Source organism: Cupressus sempervirens, chromosome 4, assembly GCF_028749045.1.
Source record: "Cupressus sempervirens isolate cs-2001-9-10 chromosome 4, ASM2874904v1, whole genome shotgun sequence".
NCBI classification, from domain to species: Eukaryota; Viridiplantae; Streptophyta; class Pinopsida; order Cupressales; family Cupressaceae; genus Cupressus; species Cupressus sempervirens.
The window spans coordinates 739,688,192-739,707,069 of NC_143121.1; the positions used below are offsets into that span (position 1 = coordinate 739,688,192).

The 18,878-nt window shown below is 34.9% G+C and overlaps 1 pseudogene; it reads left to right on the plus strand.

Annotated features, from left to right (window-relative positions):
- The first annotated feature begins 5,338 nt into the window (after positions 1-5,338).
- LOC149563464 (cysteine-rich receptor-like protein kinase 15) overlaps positions 5,339-18,878 on the plus strand; it is a 50,717-nt pseudogene continuing 37,177 nt past the window's right edge.

Sequence of the window (18,878 nt, forward strand, 5' to 3'; positions counted from 1 at the left end):
GTGTTGAAGTATCTGTACCTTCCGAGTGATGATCACTCGGTTTTTGTCTAGCCATTTTATATTGCATGACCTGCCAAAAAAACATCCACAAATAGATCTAGACGCAAAATGTGAAATCGGTAAGGCACGCGAACTGTTTGACAAAATGCTTGACAAAAGTGCGGTCTCTAGGAATGTTAGCATTGCAAGATAGGTACAAAATGTATTTCTTAAAAAGGCTTTGGAAACTTTGGAGTAAGTACACTTGGTAGGTGTAAAGCCAAATCTGTCTTCTTTTTCTTTATCTGAATCAATTCACGTATGTCCCTGCCTTTACACTGACGACAAACCTCCTACTGCTCTTATCTGGAGAAGCATGGATGGCTTCAGTAATAATCGCTCTCGTCCTAGGTGACCCACGCGTCAACTTGCATAACGCCTGAAGGAGCTTGCAGTAGCCAGCGATTCACCACCGTCACCATGTCGGGTGAGACAACACGGTTTTCCATTTTTATGTAGCAACATAACTTAGCCTATCGGCTAAATATTAGGGGAGGGATATCACACTGTGTACCCTATCTTTAAGGTTTCACGTTAGTCGAAAAGATGATCTTTAGATGTTTAGTTGTTTGATTGATTTTTTCTTTAAATTATTGTAGAAAACGTTTGCCACTTCACGATCCAACGTGTGTAAATTTGGGCATTTTGGGTGTTGATTGAGACACGCACTAGCCTATGTCACTAACATACTTATAGTCATGTGTAAAATTGTGATGGTGGTCGTGTGGCAATGAATCTTTTGCCACCATTCAAACCAACTACACATTTTTGAGTTAGTACCATGGATTCATGTTGAATCACTACTCATGAAACATGGGTCAATGAATTTGACTCAAAATCACACAGGTAAATCCTGATAGCAATATCACAATTTGACTTGTTCTGGAAATTATCTCCTACTTATCAATTGATAAGCTTAAGGGGCTTTCTAATGAATGGTTCATAAGGCACAACAGTTGGTGAAGGTTTTGCAAATGGGGTTGCAAGCTTTGGATTTAACCATGGAGCAAACTCTGTAGTTAAGTGCGCTCAGGCTGGAGTAGTACTGGGATAGGTGACCTCCCGAGAAGTCCCAGTGCTTCACCCCTGTGAGTATCACCTAGATCCAATGAGTGCTAAGCGTTCCATTTATTCTCATGAGAGATGGATTCATGTTGAATCACTACTCATGAAACATGGGTCAATGAGTTTGACTCAAAAATCACACAGTTAAATCCTAATAGCAATATCACAATGTTATTTTCATCGAAATTGAATGAAACGAAAAGAGTTTTTTTATATCATCTTGAGATTTCATCGATATAACTGCTGTCAAATTTTGAGTTCGATAAGTATTTATTAAATAATTTTCAATGAAGATTATTATAAAGTGCTGATTGACATACTGATTGAAAAATAGCTATAACTTTCAAACGGTATAACATTTTTTAAATCCAAAAGTTGCATCACGTTCTATGCTTCACCTAGTATAGGAAAAACAAAAAAAAATTAAATTTGGTAAAATTTTCTATTAGTTAAGGTGGTCAGACACGAGAGTTTTTTTTTCCAAAAAATTTTTAGTAGAAAATTCATATTTAATTATTTATTTGGAATAAAAATACTCAAAAATATGCGTCACATCTGGGCATGAGTCTACTTTTTATATCTATAATTATATTAAAAAAATATTATCATTTGATTTTGATTAAGGTCGTCAGACATATACCTACTTTTTATTTTTGCCCTAAGATTTTCGTAGTATTGCATTAAAATCCAAACTTTTGACCAATCAATTTTTTTTTTCTCCAAATAAGGCCTAGTAGTTTAGAAACTACATTCAATTTTCTACAGATTATTTTTTTACAAATTTTTGATATAAAGTCCATAACCACTTTAAATTATGTGTTAAGTTAACATAACCTTGATTTGCTGGTTTGTCACTGCCACTTAAGGCCATAGTTTGGTTCACCATGATCCTGCACATACTCAAGGGAAAGAAATCACACTATATTGTTGAAGACAAGCACACTTAGTCAGATTCTGATAATGATAATGAAGGTGGGGAAGTGTTAAATGTTGTTGTTAAAGAAGACTTAGATGAAGAAAGGTATGAGGATGAAAAAGTTCTTATTTCTCATGTTAGTGAAAGTGATAAATGGATAATCGATAATGGATGTTCACATCACATGACTGACGATGTTAGTAAGTTTGATAAGTTAGAAGAATATGATGGTGGAACTGTTAAACTTGGAAATGATGTTCCATGTCCAATGAAAGGTAGAGGATCATTGATGCTAAATGATAGGATCAGATGCAATGATTCTTATTGGGTTCAAGGACTAAAGTACGATTTTTTGAGTGTTGCACAATCGAACAATACAAGTCACTAGTTGGAATTTTAGAATAGGAAGGTAAGAATATATATGATGATGATGAAGACTTGATTGACCTACTAGAGAGAAAACAAGAGGTAACCTATTTTACCTAGATCCTACTATTAGTACATGCATATTTGCTAAAATTAAATATGTATGGTTATGGCATAAGAGATTGTGTTATGCAAATTTTGATAATATGGTCAAAGTGAGTAGAAAGAAGAAAGTAAGAGGCTTATCAAATCTACACAAACTTGATAATGCTATGTGTAAAAAATGTCAACTCCATAAGATGACCAAGCCTAGTTTTTCTAGTAAGGCACATTCATCTAATGATATTGTAGAGTTGGTACATATTGATTTATATGGACCTACAAAAGAGCTACTATGGATATAGATATTTCATACTATTTGTTGATGATTATTCCAGAATGAAGACAATTATGTTTTTGAGGTTGAAATTTTATGCTTTTCAAATGTTCAAGTGATACAAGGCTAGAGTAGAGAAAGAAATTGGTAAACAATTGAAATGTTTGAGGTTTGATGGAGGTGGTGAGTTTATGTCTGATGATTTTTTTGTGTTGAGCTTGGAATTAAGAGACAACTATTTGCACCGAGGACAACACAACAAAATGGAGTTGTAGAGAGAAGAAACAAATCTATTGTTGATTGTGCTAGAACACTAATGATTGAAAATGGAGTTGCACAAATGTTCTGGAGAGAAGCTATTAACACTATTGTTTACACCCTCAATCGATTTTAGTTAAGGAAAGGAACAAACCAAACACCATATGAACTTTGGTATGGTCATACACTTAATCTAAGTTATTTCAAAATATTTTGAAGTAGGTGTTACATTCATAAAGATGCAAGGAATGGAAGGTTTGATTCTAAAAGTGATGAAGGTATATTCCTAGGTTACTTTACTAGGAGCAAAGCTCACAAATTTTTGAACAAGGTGACTAACACAATTATTGGCAATTTGCAATACGTTGTATGCAATAGACATGATATTGCACATGTAGTTGGTATAGTTGCAAGATTTTCTTCTAATCCTAATGGAACACATATGACTGTAGTTTTAAGAGGATATTCAAATATCTGAAAGGAATAGAAGATTATGGATTATGGTACAAAAAGAAGGTGATTTTGAGCTTAGAGTGTATACTGAAGCTAATTGGGCAAGAAATGTTGATGATAGAAAGAACACTAGTGGTGGAGCTTTCGTTTTAGGAGAAAATCCCTCCTCATTTTTGTTGTATTATTTGAAACGAAAAGTAATTTAGGGTTTTATGGGAGACTAAGAATCTTGTAGAAGTTGTGTTTAGATATCCCTTTCACATGTTATTTGATTATTTTCTTGTTATGTAGTGTAAATGATCTATGTTTTTGTCTACTCTCTTTGGTCACATAATGGCTTAAAATTGGGATTTGCCCAATTTCTATGCTAAATTTGATAATTCCAAAAGGTTTATTAGAAAGAATATTAGATGGAAACCCCTAGATAATGGGTGACATGCATTAATCTTTGATGACACTACTAGAGATGTTTTATTGGTTAGTGGAGGTGTTATCTATACTTCATCCAATGCCTTTGTAGTGGCATATTCTAGTAATCTTGATGGATTAATTAACAATCAAGAATAATGCATGTCAATGTTTTGGGGCCTAAATGTTGCTATTTCTATTGGTATAAGGCTCTTATTCTTGAGGGTGATCCTAAACTTGTCATAGATGTTGCTAAAGGGATATTTAAGATCAATTGGCCCTTTACTAATTTAATGGAGGATATCAAAAGGCTTCTTTGGGGCCTAGATTGTTTTGTCATGCACTACAACTATAGATACGACAATTATGAAGTGGATGTCATGGTTGCTCTAGGTTTAAGACTTAAAGGATTAAGATGTTGCAGAGACTAAGGGATGCTTTCAAATAATTTGGCGCTCATTCTTTCCATGGTCACTAGAATTGGACTTGGTGTGGTTGATTAGCCTAGCACTTGCCATGTTGTTGTGGCAATATTTGGTTTGTGGGAGTGTTTAAGATAGGCAAAATATACGGCGTTTGTTTATAAATGACCCTATATGTGTGGTTCATAAGACTAATATTAGTTATATTAGCTCAAATAGTGTGTATGTTTATTGGACTTTTTATTCCTTGTTAGCTTATATGGTAAGATTAATTATACCACACAATAGTTTGCTCTTTGTTTTGTGTGTGTCTAGTTTTTTATATTATCATAGTGTTGTTAACGTGTCTCTGTAGCTTTTGGACTATTAGGGCACTCCTTTAGGCCTAGTTGTATTTGGGCAATACCTTAATTTTACTACACTTAATCAAAATAAAAATGAAAATAATAAGTTCAAACATTCATAAATACTTAAAGCAACAAATGTAAATGTGACCTATGAATCCTGCAATATATAGTAAATATATAATGTTAATAAAAGACAACTAGAAATATCATGTTAACATGAAGCTATCTTCACATTTTAATATAGTATTTAAAAAAATGTCATGATGACATCAAGCTCCCTTACCTTCCTACCCATTTACTTGTTCCTGCAATTTCAATACATCAAAGTTGTGATCTTCACTTTTTTTCCTACTATTTTCATTTTTTACTTAACTATTTGTATAATATTTTTAGTATCACTGTTTAATTCAAACAATGAAATTTAAAATTAAAAACATTTTTATATTCAAATATTCTATTTTTAAATAGATGAGTACTTTGAAGAATAATTAGAAAGCATGTATTTAGTTAAAAAACAAAAACAAAATGACACAACGTAATATTCAAAATGTGCATGCTTTGAAAATTAGCTAGAGACCCTATATTTATTAATAAATAATCAATAAAAAAATGACAAACTAGATAGTACTGGTGACCTTCCTATTAATAGAACATATAATATAAATAAACATTTTACTAGTGAGGCCAGCCGTCCAAAATGACTCTGACTTTTTCTGCTTCAGCTTTTGATTTGAATGAAAGTTGACTGACGCTGCAATCAACCCATTCAATTCATCGCTAAAATTGATGACATGAAACACAAATTCTACTTCTAACTGGGTTGCACAACACGGATTTGATCTCAGCTACAAAATGAGGTGCAGCTCTTGCTTTTCTATTCTTCTTTTCTTCTTTGTAATGATTTTTTCTTCTGTGAAATCCGATTACAGATGGCATAATTGTAACAATGATTCAACTTACGCCAACAGCAGTACATATTCTGCTAATCTGAACCGAGTCATGTCGGATCTATTTACAAATACATCTCTAAATTCGGGGTTTAACAAATCTTTCTATGGTCAAACACCCAACAAGATCTATGGTCTTCTGCAGTGTTTTGGGAACTTATCAGCACAGAAATGCTCAGACTGTGCACAAGCAGCAAAGACTTCTCTCATGGAGCATTGCGCGAACACCACAGGTGGCATGATATTGATGGATGACTGTTTTTTGCGCTATGACAACTCTAATTTCATTTCAACCCTCGATACCAACGTATATAAAAAGCTGTGGAATCCCATTGAAGTCGACACGAGCAATATGGATGATTTCAAAGCCAAAACCTCTATTCTTCTCTCCAACTTGTCCAATCTAGCTTTAGATCCTGCAAATAAGCGATTCGCCATGGGAACGACCAACTACTCCACATCCAAAAATGTCTATGGGCTCGTTCAATGTTGGAGATATTTATCTATCAATGATTGCAAGAATTGTTTGTTTACAGCAAGAAAAACTGTGGAGGATTGTTGTTCTATGAACCAAGGAGGTCGGGGTCTGTTAGGAAACTGCGTGGTCAGATTTGAGTCATATTCATTTTTCAACACTACAGTTGTATCTTCTCCACCTACTTCAACAACTTCTGCACCTCCCACAGCAGGACAGACCCAATCAAAGAGTAAGCACAAACACCTCCTTTTAATATTTGTTGGATTCTATGTCTGATATTCTTGTATTGAAAAGAATCTGCACTGCAGAGAAGCAGTCAAAAGTACCCTTAATCTTGGGAGTATTTGTCTAATTGCAATGAGAAAAAGAGTGAGATTTGTCATTTTTAGGAGCCCAGTCACCCACAACGAAGGTGCTGCGTCCAATTTTTTTTGTTCTCTGTTGGGTTTAGTTTTTAAACAAAAAAATTCTGAGTTTTTATAATTTTCTTTCCTACACAGAGGGGCATGGGTATTCTGCCGAATCTCGTTTACTCATACCTGACCAGCAACATTTACTCATGAGCTTAGGGACATTGGCAGAAGCCACACAAAATTTTCATGAAAATAACAAGCTTGGAGAGGGAGGCTTTGGAAGTGTATACAGGGTGGGGCTATATTGTATCCTTGACCTTAATCAACACTGTGTTCATAAGGTTATTAAGGGGGAAATTTCTTTAAGAGAAATGCAGAGCTCTAATTCTGGTTTGATCTTTCAGGGAACAAATAGAGACGGGAAGGACATAGCAGTCAAAAAGCTGTCTGCAAAATCTTTCCAAGGTACAATGGAGTTCATGAATGAAGTGAAGCTAATATCTAATGTTCAGCACCGAAATCTTGTGAAGCTGTTAGGATGTTGCACAGAAGGAGATGAACGGTTGCTTATTTATGAATATCTTCCCAATAAGAGCCTGGATACTTTTCTCTTTGGTGAGTTATGTTCTCTCTTTATTTATTACATATAATATAATATTATTTTGCAGAGTCATAGTTTAAACATTATACATTTAGCTTCATTTCAGTACTAAAAGTGTTAAATAGTCAAAATTGACTTATTTTTTCCAAGCTTAATTTTTTTCCTTAGCATGTGATGCTTTGAAGAATGATGGATAGAATTGGGATTAGAGATCCAGAAAAGCGAAGACAGCTAGATTGGCAACAACGCTATAACATCATCACTGAAATTGCTCGGGGTCTTCTCTATCTTCATGAAGATTCACAGGTGAAAATCATTCACAGGGATATTAAAACAAGCAATATTTTGCTTGATGACAAATTTAATCCTAAAATAGCTGACTTCGGTTTAGCCAGAATTTTCCCAGAAGATGAAACACAAATCCAAACAAGAATTGCGGGCACAATGTAAGGACCCCAATGATGATTGAAATTGTTTAAAATTATTTTTCAATTTTTCTAAGTGGGGTTTATTTGTGAGGCAGAGGTTACATGGCTCCAGAGTATGCAATGCGAGGACAACTGTCAGTTAAAGCTGATGTTTATAGCTTTGGTGTGCTAGTGCTTGAGATTGTCAGCGGAAGGAAAAACTTAGATATTCATTTAGACCAGGGGATGCAGAATCTGTTGGAATGGGTACCAAATCAATCTACCACTATATGTTTGTTTTCAATAATGGATTTCAATTCCAGATATCAAACTTAAAACTGACGGCACTAAGGAATAAATTAAGCTTGAAAATATAAGTCAACTTTGACTATTTAACACTTTTAGCTTAGGAATCAAATCTTAATGTATTATGTTCAAACAATCTCAAAACTGACAGATACTGACAGATATAATTTGTGATTTATACAGGCATGGAGAGTTTATAGAGGAGGAGATGTGATAACTATGGTTGAGCCAACATTAAGAGAGAGGTGCTCATAGGATCTTGTGGTACGATGCATTCATGTGGCACTTTTGTGTGTACAAGCTGATGCCACAGTTCGTCCACTTATGTCCAAAGTTGTTCCGATGATATTGAGCAATTCGGTGACATTGCCAGTTCCATCAAAGCCGGCGTTTTTAAGTGGCTCGGATTCAAGTAAAGGACTAGAATTAGTAAGGCACGGAAAGGAGACACCCACATTTGAAGACTCGCAGACATCTGGAACCACCGCTTCTTCTGCGTTGGGCGTTCCATCGGTAAATGAAACCTCCGTCACTAACATGGGGCCAAGATAAGGTAGGTATTGACATTTAGGCTCCGTTTGGTTGCCGGAATATGGGTGGAATAGGAAAACGAAATTAGAATATGTTTTATATTCGTTGTTTGGTAAGCTCAATTGGAATAGAGAATAGGAAGACATATTCCAATTTTGCCCCTAAAATGAGCATATGTCCATGCCCAAAAATATTTGTTATTGGAATAGGCCATTTCCATTCCCATTCCGATTTTCCATTAAAAAATATTTTTTATTAATTTTTTTTTTTTTTTTTTGTACTTTTACTTTTTGAATTTTTTTTGTTAAATTTTTTTAAATTTTTTTTTTTTTATAACATTTTTTAAAATTATATCTATTTGTTTAAAAAAATGAAAATGAAAATGAATTAACTAAAAAAAATAAATTAAAAAAAAATTAGGAAAAATGTTTAAAAAAATACAAAACTTAACCTTATTCCTATTCTATTTTTGTACAACCAAACAATAGATTAACATATTCCAGTCGAATTCCAAGTGCACCAAACATGATTGGAATTGTCTATTTCTATTCCCATTCCTCCTTTCCATTCCCATTCCCATTTTCTATTCTAATTTTCTATTCCTATGCCAGCAACCAAACGGGGCCTAAGAGCATAATTAATGTGATATACAGAAGGAATACCAACATTACAACATGGGTTGTATTCTCCATGCCTATTCTTAAGGTGACTCATAGATTCCTTCCAACTGTGGACAGAAAATCTCCAATGGTAAAAAAAAATGCAAACGTAGACATAGGCATAAATACGAGAATTCGGGTTTAACGGCACAGGGCCCCACATGACGATTGTACAACTATGAGGTCAGCGTACGAATAAAAAGAATGGACAAAAAACAATGAAAAACCTGTGAGAAGGCATGGACAAATGACATATACATCAATGTCATCACCAGTAATGAAATGATGAAAAAGCGGTGGACATCGTCAGACGACTGTATAGCCTTCAATCGTCTTGACTCTCGCCTATCCTTTTCCCACATTGCAAGCCGTTGATAGACAAACTTAGTAAAGTCCATTTCACATAAACACCTTTCGAATAATAACTAGCAATTGCACCTAAGGTTGCAATAAGGATACCGAAGAAAATTATGTTAAGTTTAAAATGTTGGTAATGAATAATATGATAAACATTTATTTTTATTGCATATATTTGAACAAACATAAGTACAAAAGTTTATGTGGCACACAAACATCTTTTTATGGATCTGTCGTATCCAGGTTTAGCATTGCCTATTTTTTCCATAAAGAAACATAACACAAGCAATAGTCAAAAGACACATTTGAATGTCAGCAAGGAAATATGATTAGTAAGAAATTGTAAATCTGTCATTAAATTGTAACAATGAAGGTATAGAAGACATATTTATTTATTTTCGAGAAATAAACAAAAGTTCAAAGCAATCCAATCAACAATCAAATGGTATTAATTAATAAAGTATCAAGTGAGGTGTGTAAATTTAACAAATGCAAATATAGGAATGGGCATAGTTGGACAAGGTGAGAAACATGATTTGCATTATTATATGTTTCAATTTTTGAAGATTTAAGTTTTAATGAAAAAAAAATTATAACTGTGCCCAAATGTTGTATGGAATTGTGTGTGGATTATAAGTAGCAAATAAAAATGTTCTTTTAAACATCATTTGGTAGCTGAACATTTGAAAAATATATTGGAAACCAAATAGAATGAAGAGCCAGTGCGTATATAAAATGTGTTGCATTCGCTGTTAATTAAGACATGCTCAATGAACTATTTTTACTGTTTTGTAGTCAACTGTAAAAGAATAGAATCTAAGATCACAACACTCATGAATTTGGTAATTAGTTTTGAGTTTGGCCGAATAATGTGGGAAAATTATGTCCTTTATGATAAAAAAAAATTCTCCATAGACACACATTAAAAATATAAGTCTTCTTAGTGCAATCGCAGTAAGGAGAGCTAGTGCTATAATAAGAATTATACAGTAATCCACCATGCATTTAGATCCTCACGAAAATAAACATCAAAATTGGATAAAATATTATCACATCTAACACCAAATTTGTTGTGCGTATAGAAAGTAGAGCTCAGAGGCGATATTGCTCAACAAATTGATGGCCAAGGCAAGAATATCTCCCCACTGGTCTCTAGACCCAAACGCGGCCATTCCCGGCAGCAGATACCCTATAAACACACATATTATGAGTCTTCCACTCTCAATGAGGAGATGATTGCCAAGCACCATTGACATGCCCCATATGTTTGGGTTGTCCGAAAGGCTCACAGACGCCACGTCCAAGTATGACAGAGCCTCAATTGTCAGCGCACACAGAACCAAATACTTCCCCGGGATCCAGTACGTTCTCTTCTTAAAGCTTCCCCATAGATCGAGTGCTATTACACAGCTAAAATAGACAAAGTGCTATGGACGCGAATGCCAGGTTTTGAATATTCGTCAAGAAGTAACCCCAAACATCCTTCTCCATTGCGCTTCCCTCACTCGATATACAATGTGATTGACACGCAGAGCATAAATCATATTGAGCCTAACTGACGGTGGGAACGCAAACAAATAATTTTTAACAAGTATTTAATTAGTTCTACTTAATTTATTAACAATTCAACGATTTCGAAATGATTTTTAACTACTTCAATAGTTGCACCCAAGTTTAGTAATAACTTTAGAGTAGGGGAGAAATATATAATATAAAAGAGAACTATGAAAGCAAATTTCTGGGTTCCATTGAAGGCCCTCGTAATTCTAGGCCAGACTATTTTTGTTCGAATAATAATGACAGAACATTAATTATGATAATGAGAAGCATTTATACTTGCCTATATTTTGTTGATTTCCCATCCACCAGCTAAGACTAGCTAAAGAAGATGATTTTAGGAAAGATTCCACATTTTAAAATATACGATCCAGTCCCAGTTCCTCAAAGCGCACAAATGGTGATCACCAGCACTGATTTCAACATATTCTGCTGCGGTTGACGGCACTCCCATCTGAACATACACGTTGTTTCCCCAGCAATACGGCTGCCCGGAGCCCTCCAATCAGCACACAAATCCATCGCCGCCAGTCAGCCCTGTGAACGCCTTTCTGAGAGGTGCTCCGTACACGATCGCCGCATCGCTTCCAAAGCGAGTCACAAAATGCGAACCATCGGCGTTCAATCCGCAGAGCGTCCGCCCATTTTCTCCATAAGAAGCCGCCAGAGAATTCATAGAACCGACCACCAAAACAGCCGTTAACTCAACAGTCAGGAAAACAAAGAACGCCGCTACATTTTCCATAATCTAAACCCATATAGGATTATGGCAGTTGGTTGAGATAAATGCGTGTTTTTTTAAAGATGCAGATCAAACATGTCCCATACAAAATTTTTTTGGAAAGGACTACATTTATCACACGGTGAGAAAAGAATTTCATATTGGACTTTCACATTCTGAAAACACTCAACAACAAATGTAATAAAATATTCTAAAGGACTACACTTGTCAGGAATGGCATATTATCATATTTTGAAATTAATCATTGAGATTACTGCAATCATCTTGTATCCTATATTAATGAATATGATCGTTGATTTTAAAATGATGTTTTGAGACAACTCCCCCTTTCGTGGAATCCTATAACATGTTTAATTTCAACTTTACTTGTCCGGGTGCCCCACAAACGAAAGTTCTTATCTAAGTTAACCATTACGTGGTTTCTGAGGAGAAGGATGCACATTATGTCAAATCTGAGCAGGCGAGCGAGGAAAATTTCCTAAAGGTGTTGCATTGTATTCGAATATATCATTTTCAATCTACAAAACGCGTCAGCCAAAAAGTGCGTGTAACGTGGAAAGCGAATTGGCCGGCAAAAAGTTCAAGAAAATAAATATTTTTCCAATTTCTGTGGCTTTCCTTCCCCATTCTTCTAATTAAACATATAAGTTTGATGCGGTAGTATGTTTGGGCTTTTGTTAGAATCTTAGGAGGAGGGCCAATTCCTGTTAGATGCCATAGAATCAACCAAATGGTCAAGTAGGTCCACCACCAACTCAGTCTTATCTTCATGATTAGTGCAACCTGATCACAAACTATATATGTCATGAATACTATAACCAACTTCATGACCACCATTTATTATGCATTTGACTATAAATCTAATAGATTGATGCTCCTTTGTATCTCCTCCGGTGCATGTTTTTCATAATTCGCAGAAGCTTCATGTTGAAGCATCGCTCAAGACTCAAATATTATATCGTTCTAATTCCAAAACAAGCGGCAAGGCAATGCGGTAGAAGTTAAAATGTACGCCCTCACTCGACCCTAAACTCTCAAGCTCGTGAAGCTATGCAGATGTTTCTTCCAAAACAACGTCAAACTCTCTGTCGGAAAATTTAACCCTGTCAGAGACCTGTTTGACAGTGACTTTCAGACTGAAGTTTTCTTACCATTTGCTTTAGCAAATTATTGAATTTGTAAGTCTTCTTTATATTTGCTTTGTTTCAGTATTTTTACCACCAAGTCCAGTTGACCGAAAAAATATTATACATTTAAAATATATTAACTTTTATTTAATACAAAATTTTAAAATATCATACATGTAAAATATAGTAGCTTTTATTTAATACAATTTTTTTTTAAAATTATTGATAAATTTTAATCTTTTGTTTTGGAGAATATTAAATTTCAAAAAATTAAAACTCGAACATTATCAGATATAAAGGCTCTCATTGAAATTCACATGGTAATAGTAAATAGATAATAATAAAGATCTTCTATACCAATACATCTAGAGAGCTGCACACTACAGTATATCACATTTGTAATAGTACGACGAAAGAGTGCATTTATAGAATGTCTATTAATGAGTTGAAAGGAAGTTTCCTGCTACATGGAGTACAAGTTAAGATCTGATCTTTCCTATAATATTTTTCCTTTTTGGGTTGTGCCCAATATCGCCCTTCTGTATCTAGGTTTCATTACATTCTCCTTCCTTTCAATTGGAACTCTGACATGGAAGGATTCACGCCTTACCTTTCGGCCGCCATGACAAAGGTTTCTTTCCATGCTAAGAGATATAATGTGTTTTTGAGTTTTAGGGGAAAAGATGTGAGAAAGACTCTGGTTGACCATCTCTTCCAAGCTCTTTCTGCAGCCGGATTGAATGTATTTCTTGACACCCACAAATTAAATAAGGGGGGAACCATTGATTCCAGCCTGAAAAATGCAATTATGTGGAGCGCAATATGTATTCCTATATTTTCCAAAGGCTATGCAAGCTCAACATGGTGTCTTAGGGAAGTTGCCTTTATGTTGGAATCTTCTGGGACGATTATTCCTCTCTTTTATGAACTGGAACCGACCCATGTTAGGTATCCTCTAGGAGATTCCAGCCCTTACAAGGAATCATTTGAAAAGCACTACAACCATCCAAATCGATATTCAAGAGAAGAGATTGATGGGTGGAAGCATGCCCTTGAGAAGATCTGCTCTCGTTCAGGGTGGTCACTAGATATGACTCCAAGGTTAGTAATTGATCTTTGTTTTTTTGTTTTTTCAAATTCAATTATTAGTTTAAAATTGAATTATTTTTTAAAAGTAAAGGATGAAATGTGTCAAAGTTCTTTTCTATAGTTAGATAAGAAGAAAAATAGATAGATATAAACAGAAATGGAAAATAAATAGTGAAAAGAGATATTGAGGGAGTTTAAATGGATAGAACTCTATGTAATTATATATAAAAAAGGGGAAGAGAGAGAATTTTTAGTCATGAAATTGTTTTAAAACTAACATTTTCAACTTGGTGTGAAATGGATACACTCAAGAGATTTGGAAAGTCTATGCGAATTATTATTATTATTATTTTTTTGACATATATTAAAGACTTCAAAATTATTGTCAATTCACCACTTTATAAAAATTTGGTAAGACTAAATGGGAGCCTGCATGCTAATAGTTTTACTTCTGCAAGTTTCAGCTAGAAATGGCAAATAGTTTGTCTAAAATGCTAAGATTTAAAAACAAAAATATAAATTAGATACTACATACTGAAGGGCAAGACCTTTTTGATAAAAGACTCACAATTTACCGTTGTGGTGTAAGCTCTTGCCTATAATCTATTAAACTTTATTATTCACTATACAAATAAAATATAAATGAATATTTTTAATAGTTATAATACATTTATAATCCAATTACACTTTCTCCTTTCTTTATATTGGCAATCTCAAGTGAAACCTAATATGCCGAATCAGAAATGTTTTTTAAGGAGACGGAAAATAGGATAGCATTTATTTACTTTAAAAGAATAAACCCAAAAATCTCGTAAAAAATAGTTATTTTTATTTTATACCGCACCATTCATGGATACTCTGGTGGCCTCGGTCATATATATATATATATATATATATATATATATATATATATTCACCTATCGAGTATTGAGAGGTTTAGAGCCATCCAATTTAGTGGAGATAATGTTGATCTCTACTTTGTAGTATAATATTTGTACCCACTGCAATATAAAATGCGGGTTGTACCGGGCATCTTCTGAGCGATGTAACGTTATTGATGCCTATAAGCTGCTCTTATGCAGAAGAGTTACCAGCTGCATCTACGGATGAGATACACATGTACATATGGTAAATTTGAGTCAAATAGACATACAATGAATAATATGGACATTTCATTGATGCAGCATATGAACAATTTAGCCATGTTGGTTCTTATTTAATTCTAAGTCTGTGAATTCCAAAATAAATGTTATGAATTGTCACGTGTCCGAGAGTGTAAATCTATCAATTTAAAATTGAGGAGTTTCAACAGTTGAATGCCTCCACAAAGCCGGCCTATTTTAAGAAGGAAAAGAAATACCAGATTCGTTTATCACATAATTAATGCCCCATATCTAATATAGTGAGCACTCTTAAGAACGTCAAAAGAAAAAAGCCAAACACCTGAACTCAATCGTTCAAAATAACCAAATTTGAGCATCTAGAGGTTTCCTGTGGGCTTCTCATTTCTGACTATAAGTATGGGACAAGTTGAATTGTTTTGGTCGTAATAAAAGTAGCAAGGAATCTAGTCTATTTTGTAAAGCTGAAATAGCTAATATCTTGCAATTGAAGAGCATGTGCAAATTTTCATTTTCATTGAGAAATAGAAAACAAGTTATTTATTACAAGTTTTTAATTACTGCAAAAGAGTTCTAGATTAACCTTCATATGATATATGTAAAAGAAGTTTAGATTGCAGAATATATATTTTTAAATGTTGATAATATTAGAATGATGTGTTGAGTGACCTTCATGTTATGTAAAAGATCACAGACTTTGAATAGGTTAAGATCATCACTCTGTTTATAGTATTCATGAAAGTTACACAGAACAGTAGATCTATAATTCGCGATCAAATATTGATACAGATTTAAATATATATGAAATATGATTTTTTTTTAAATTTGATTTGTAAAAATCTTACCTCTCTAGTTTTCTGTTCCTTTTTATTTCATTTTTCCTGTGCTCTTTCTTTCACTTTTCTGACGTAAAGACTCCATCATATCACTAAGCTTTATTTCCTTGCACGGTAGTTCGCAAGCATTAGCTTTCGCTTGAAATACTTGGAAAACCTGAAGCAATAATGATTGGAAAAATGGAGTTAAAAGGAAGATTAGAGAGGATGATCTTTTAAATTAAATATGGAAGAAAGCTGGAGCAGATGAAAAAAAGAATTCTTACCTTAGGTTTTCCTTCATACGCATGAGATAAGATGCCAGAAAATAAAGATCATCGGAGATAGTTGTGTGGCTTTACTCATATCCATCCATTCTACACTATTAAAACAAAATCATAAAACATTTAAAATCTGCCCTCTTGGAAAATAACAGGAGATACTTCATTGGCTAGACAAAAACTAGCACAATGTTTCAAAGCAATATGCACCAAGTTTTTAGTATGAGCAAATTTCCATAAATACATAGATTTTCCATGGTTATTATGAAGATTATATATTGTTTGGGTGATTAGGATGGGCACAAATTAGATATACTTCGTAATTGCAATTGCATTGTCATTTGAAATGATAGAAAATAGATTCGATTATTTCGTCATTGTACAGGTGTCACTAACTTCGCAATATACAGATTCGAAGGTCAGCTAGTGAAGAAAGTGGTGAACGACATAATAAAGACACTTGACAGGGTGCCGTTACAAGTTGCCAAACATCCGGTGGGATTTGAAACTGTACGAAAAGGTCTAATTCAGAAATTGCATCTCATTTCATCCCAATATGGAATATTGGGTATAGGTGGTATTGGGAAGACCACAGCTGCGAAGGCCGTGTATAATAAAATTTATAGTGAATTCGATGCTGCTTCCTTCCTGTTTAATGTCCGCGACGCTAGCCTTCCAAAATTGCAGGGTCAAATTCTCAAAGATTTGGTCAACTATGAAGAAGATCTGTGTGGAAAAGGGAAAATATTTGTTGATAGATCGTTTGCAAGGAATCCGCGCCCTTATCGTCTTGGACGATGTTGATAATCGCGTGCAATTGGACGCCTTGGCTGGGGATTGGCTGGCCCCTGGAAGCCGTTTAATCATTTAATCATTAGACACATTCTCAATGCCGCTCATATCTCATCCGATTGCATTCGCGAGATGCGCGGATTTGAGGAAAGCGTAGGGCTCCAGTTGTTTTGTTGGCACGCCTTCCTCAGACCATCCCCCATTCCCCGTTTTAAACAACTCTCGAGAAGAATAGTGGAGGCTTGCAAGGGACACCCTCTTTCTCTCGAGATCATTGGAGCTTTTTTGTACGATAAGCAGGATGACACTCACATTGATTGCTGGAATGAAACCCTTGAAAATGTTGCAGGCAATAGAGACATTTTTGAAACACTCAAGATCAGATATAGTGGTCTTAGTAGTGAGGAAAAAGAAATGTTTCTGGACATTGCTTGCTATTTTATTGGAGAATGCACAACTTCTCCCATAGTTTTCTGGAAATCCATGTACAAGAATGTGCGCATTGCTATCAATAATCTGTCAAATAAGTTGTTGATAAAGATAGACGAGAAAGGTGTATTTGAAATGCATGACCTCGTGCGAGATATGGGCCGAATCATTGCTGAGGAAGATCAAACCCAGCAACGGGAGACTGTCCACTTCCAGTCAAGCAGCTCATTCAACAATGCAAGTAGCACTATCAATATCTCTCGCCTTCGTCTCCATCAAGGTGATTCACGGTGCCTTAAAATGTTGTGTACACCTAGTCTTCGCTATCTTCATTTGGAGCAAGTGCTCATAGAAGATATCTTAGACATTCTTCCTCTAACTTTGAGATGGGTCAAGGTGAATTCTTAGACAACCTGAGTTGGTCTAGTGGTGGAGAACTTGTACTCTTGAAAGAGAGGTCACAAGTTCAAATCCCACTGGGCGGGTAGGGTATGTATGCCTCATTTGTAGTGCCAAGCGCCTCTCGAAAAAGAGTACGAGGTAGTCCCATATCACTGTCACCATACATAAACCCAAAAACTATGGCATAGTGTCGTGGACTATAAAACCACCTTGCCTTGCCTTTTTGCAAGCATGGGGTGTAGCTCGAATTCGTTGGAGGAGTTACTTTTAGCAATAAAGGAGAAATCATCTGTTTTAGGCATGAGATCGCAATTGAGGATCATCGACTGGACTGACTGCAGGTCCCTGCGAAACCTCCCGGACAGTGTTAGTTATTTGTCACTTTTGCAGTCCTTGAATTTTTCCAGATGTCAGAATTTGAATTGTCTTCCTAACATCATTTTCGACCTCTCACAACTGCAATACATGAATTTGAGTTACTGTGAAAAATTCCGTTGCCTTCCTGACAGTATTGGGAACCCTCTCTGGGCTTGAGTACTTGAACTTAACCTGTTGTAAGATCTTAGTTCAACTTCTTGACAGTATTGGCAATCTATCACAGCTGAAACATTTAAGCCTAAGCTGGTGCGAAAAATTGCAGAGCCTTCCAGAAAGCATTAGCAACTTGTCAAATCTGGATAAGTTGGACGTTATGAGTTGTTATTCTGCATGGAAATCAACTCCATATGCCATTTTGATCAAGCCAACAATATGCCTCTTGGGATTGCCTCCTCAGGCGGAGAACTGGCGGAAGAATTTAATTATAACCCCAGGATGTAAATAAATACTATATATTTATTTCGATATTGAATACTAGCAATCAGCTCATTACAGCTTGTCTTATGGTTTGATGGAATGAAATTTATGCTTTCCCTTATTTGCATAAAAGCATGTGTAATGTGTAATGTACTGGCAGCGTCACACAAAGAGTAGATCAAAACGGTATACCTCAACCTCCTGATCATATCTTAAATGCATTAAATTCTTGGTCATTTTTTGTATGCAATCTTAAATAAATTTTACACTTCAAAGCTCTTAAAAAATATACTTACTATCACACGCTAAAGGGGATGTTTTCCTTCAATCCAGAAAAATTAGTGTCCAAGCTAACAAAAGTCAGATGGTCGTAGGGTAAAAGTTCAAAACTCAAATTCAAATTGTCCGGCAAACCCAGTAAAGGTAAAAAGCATATCAA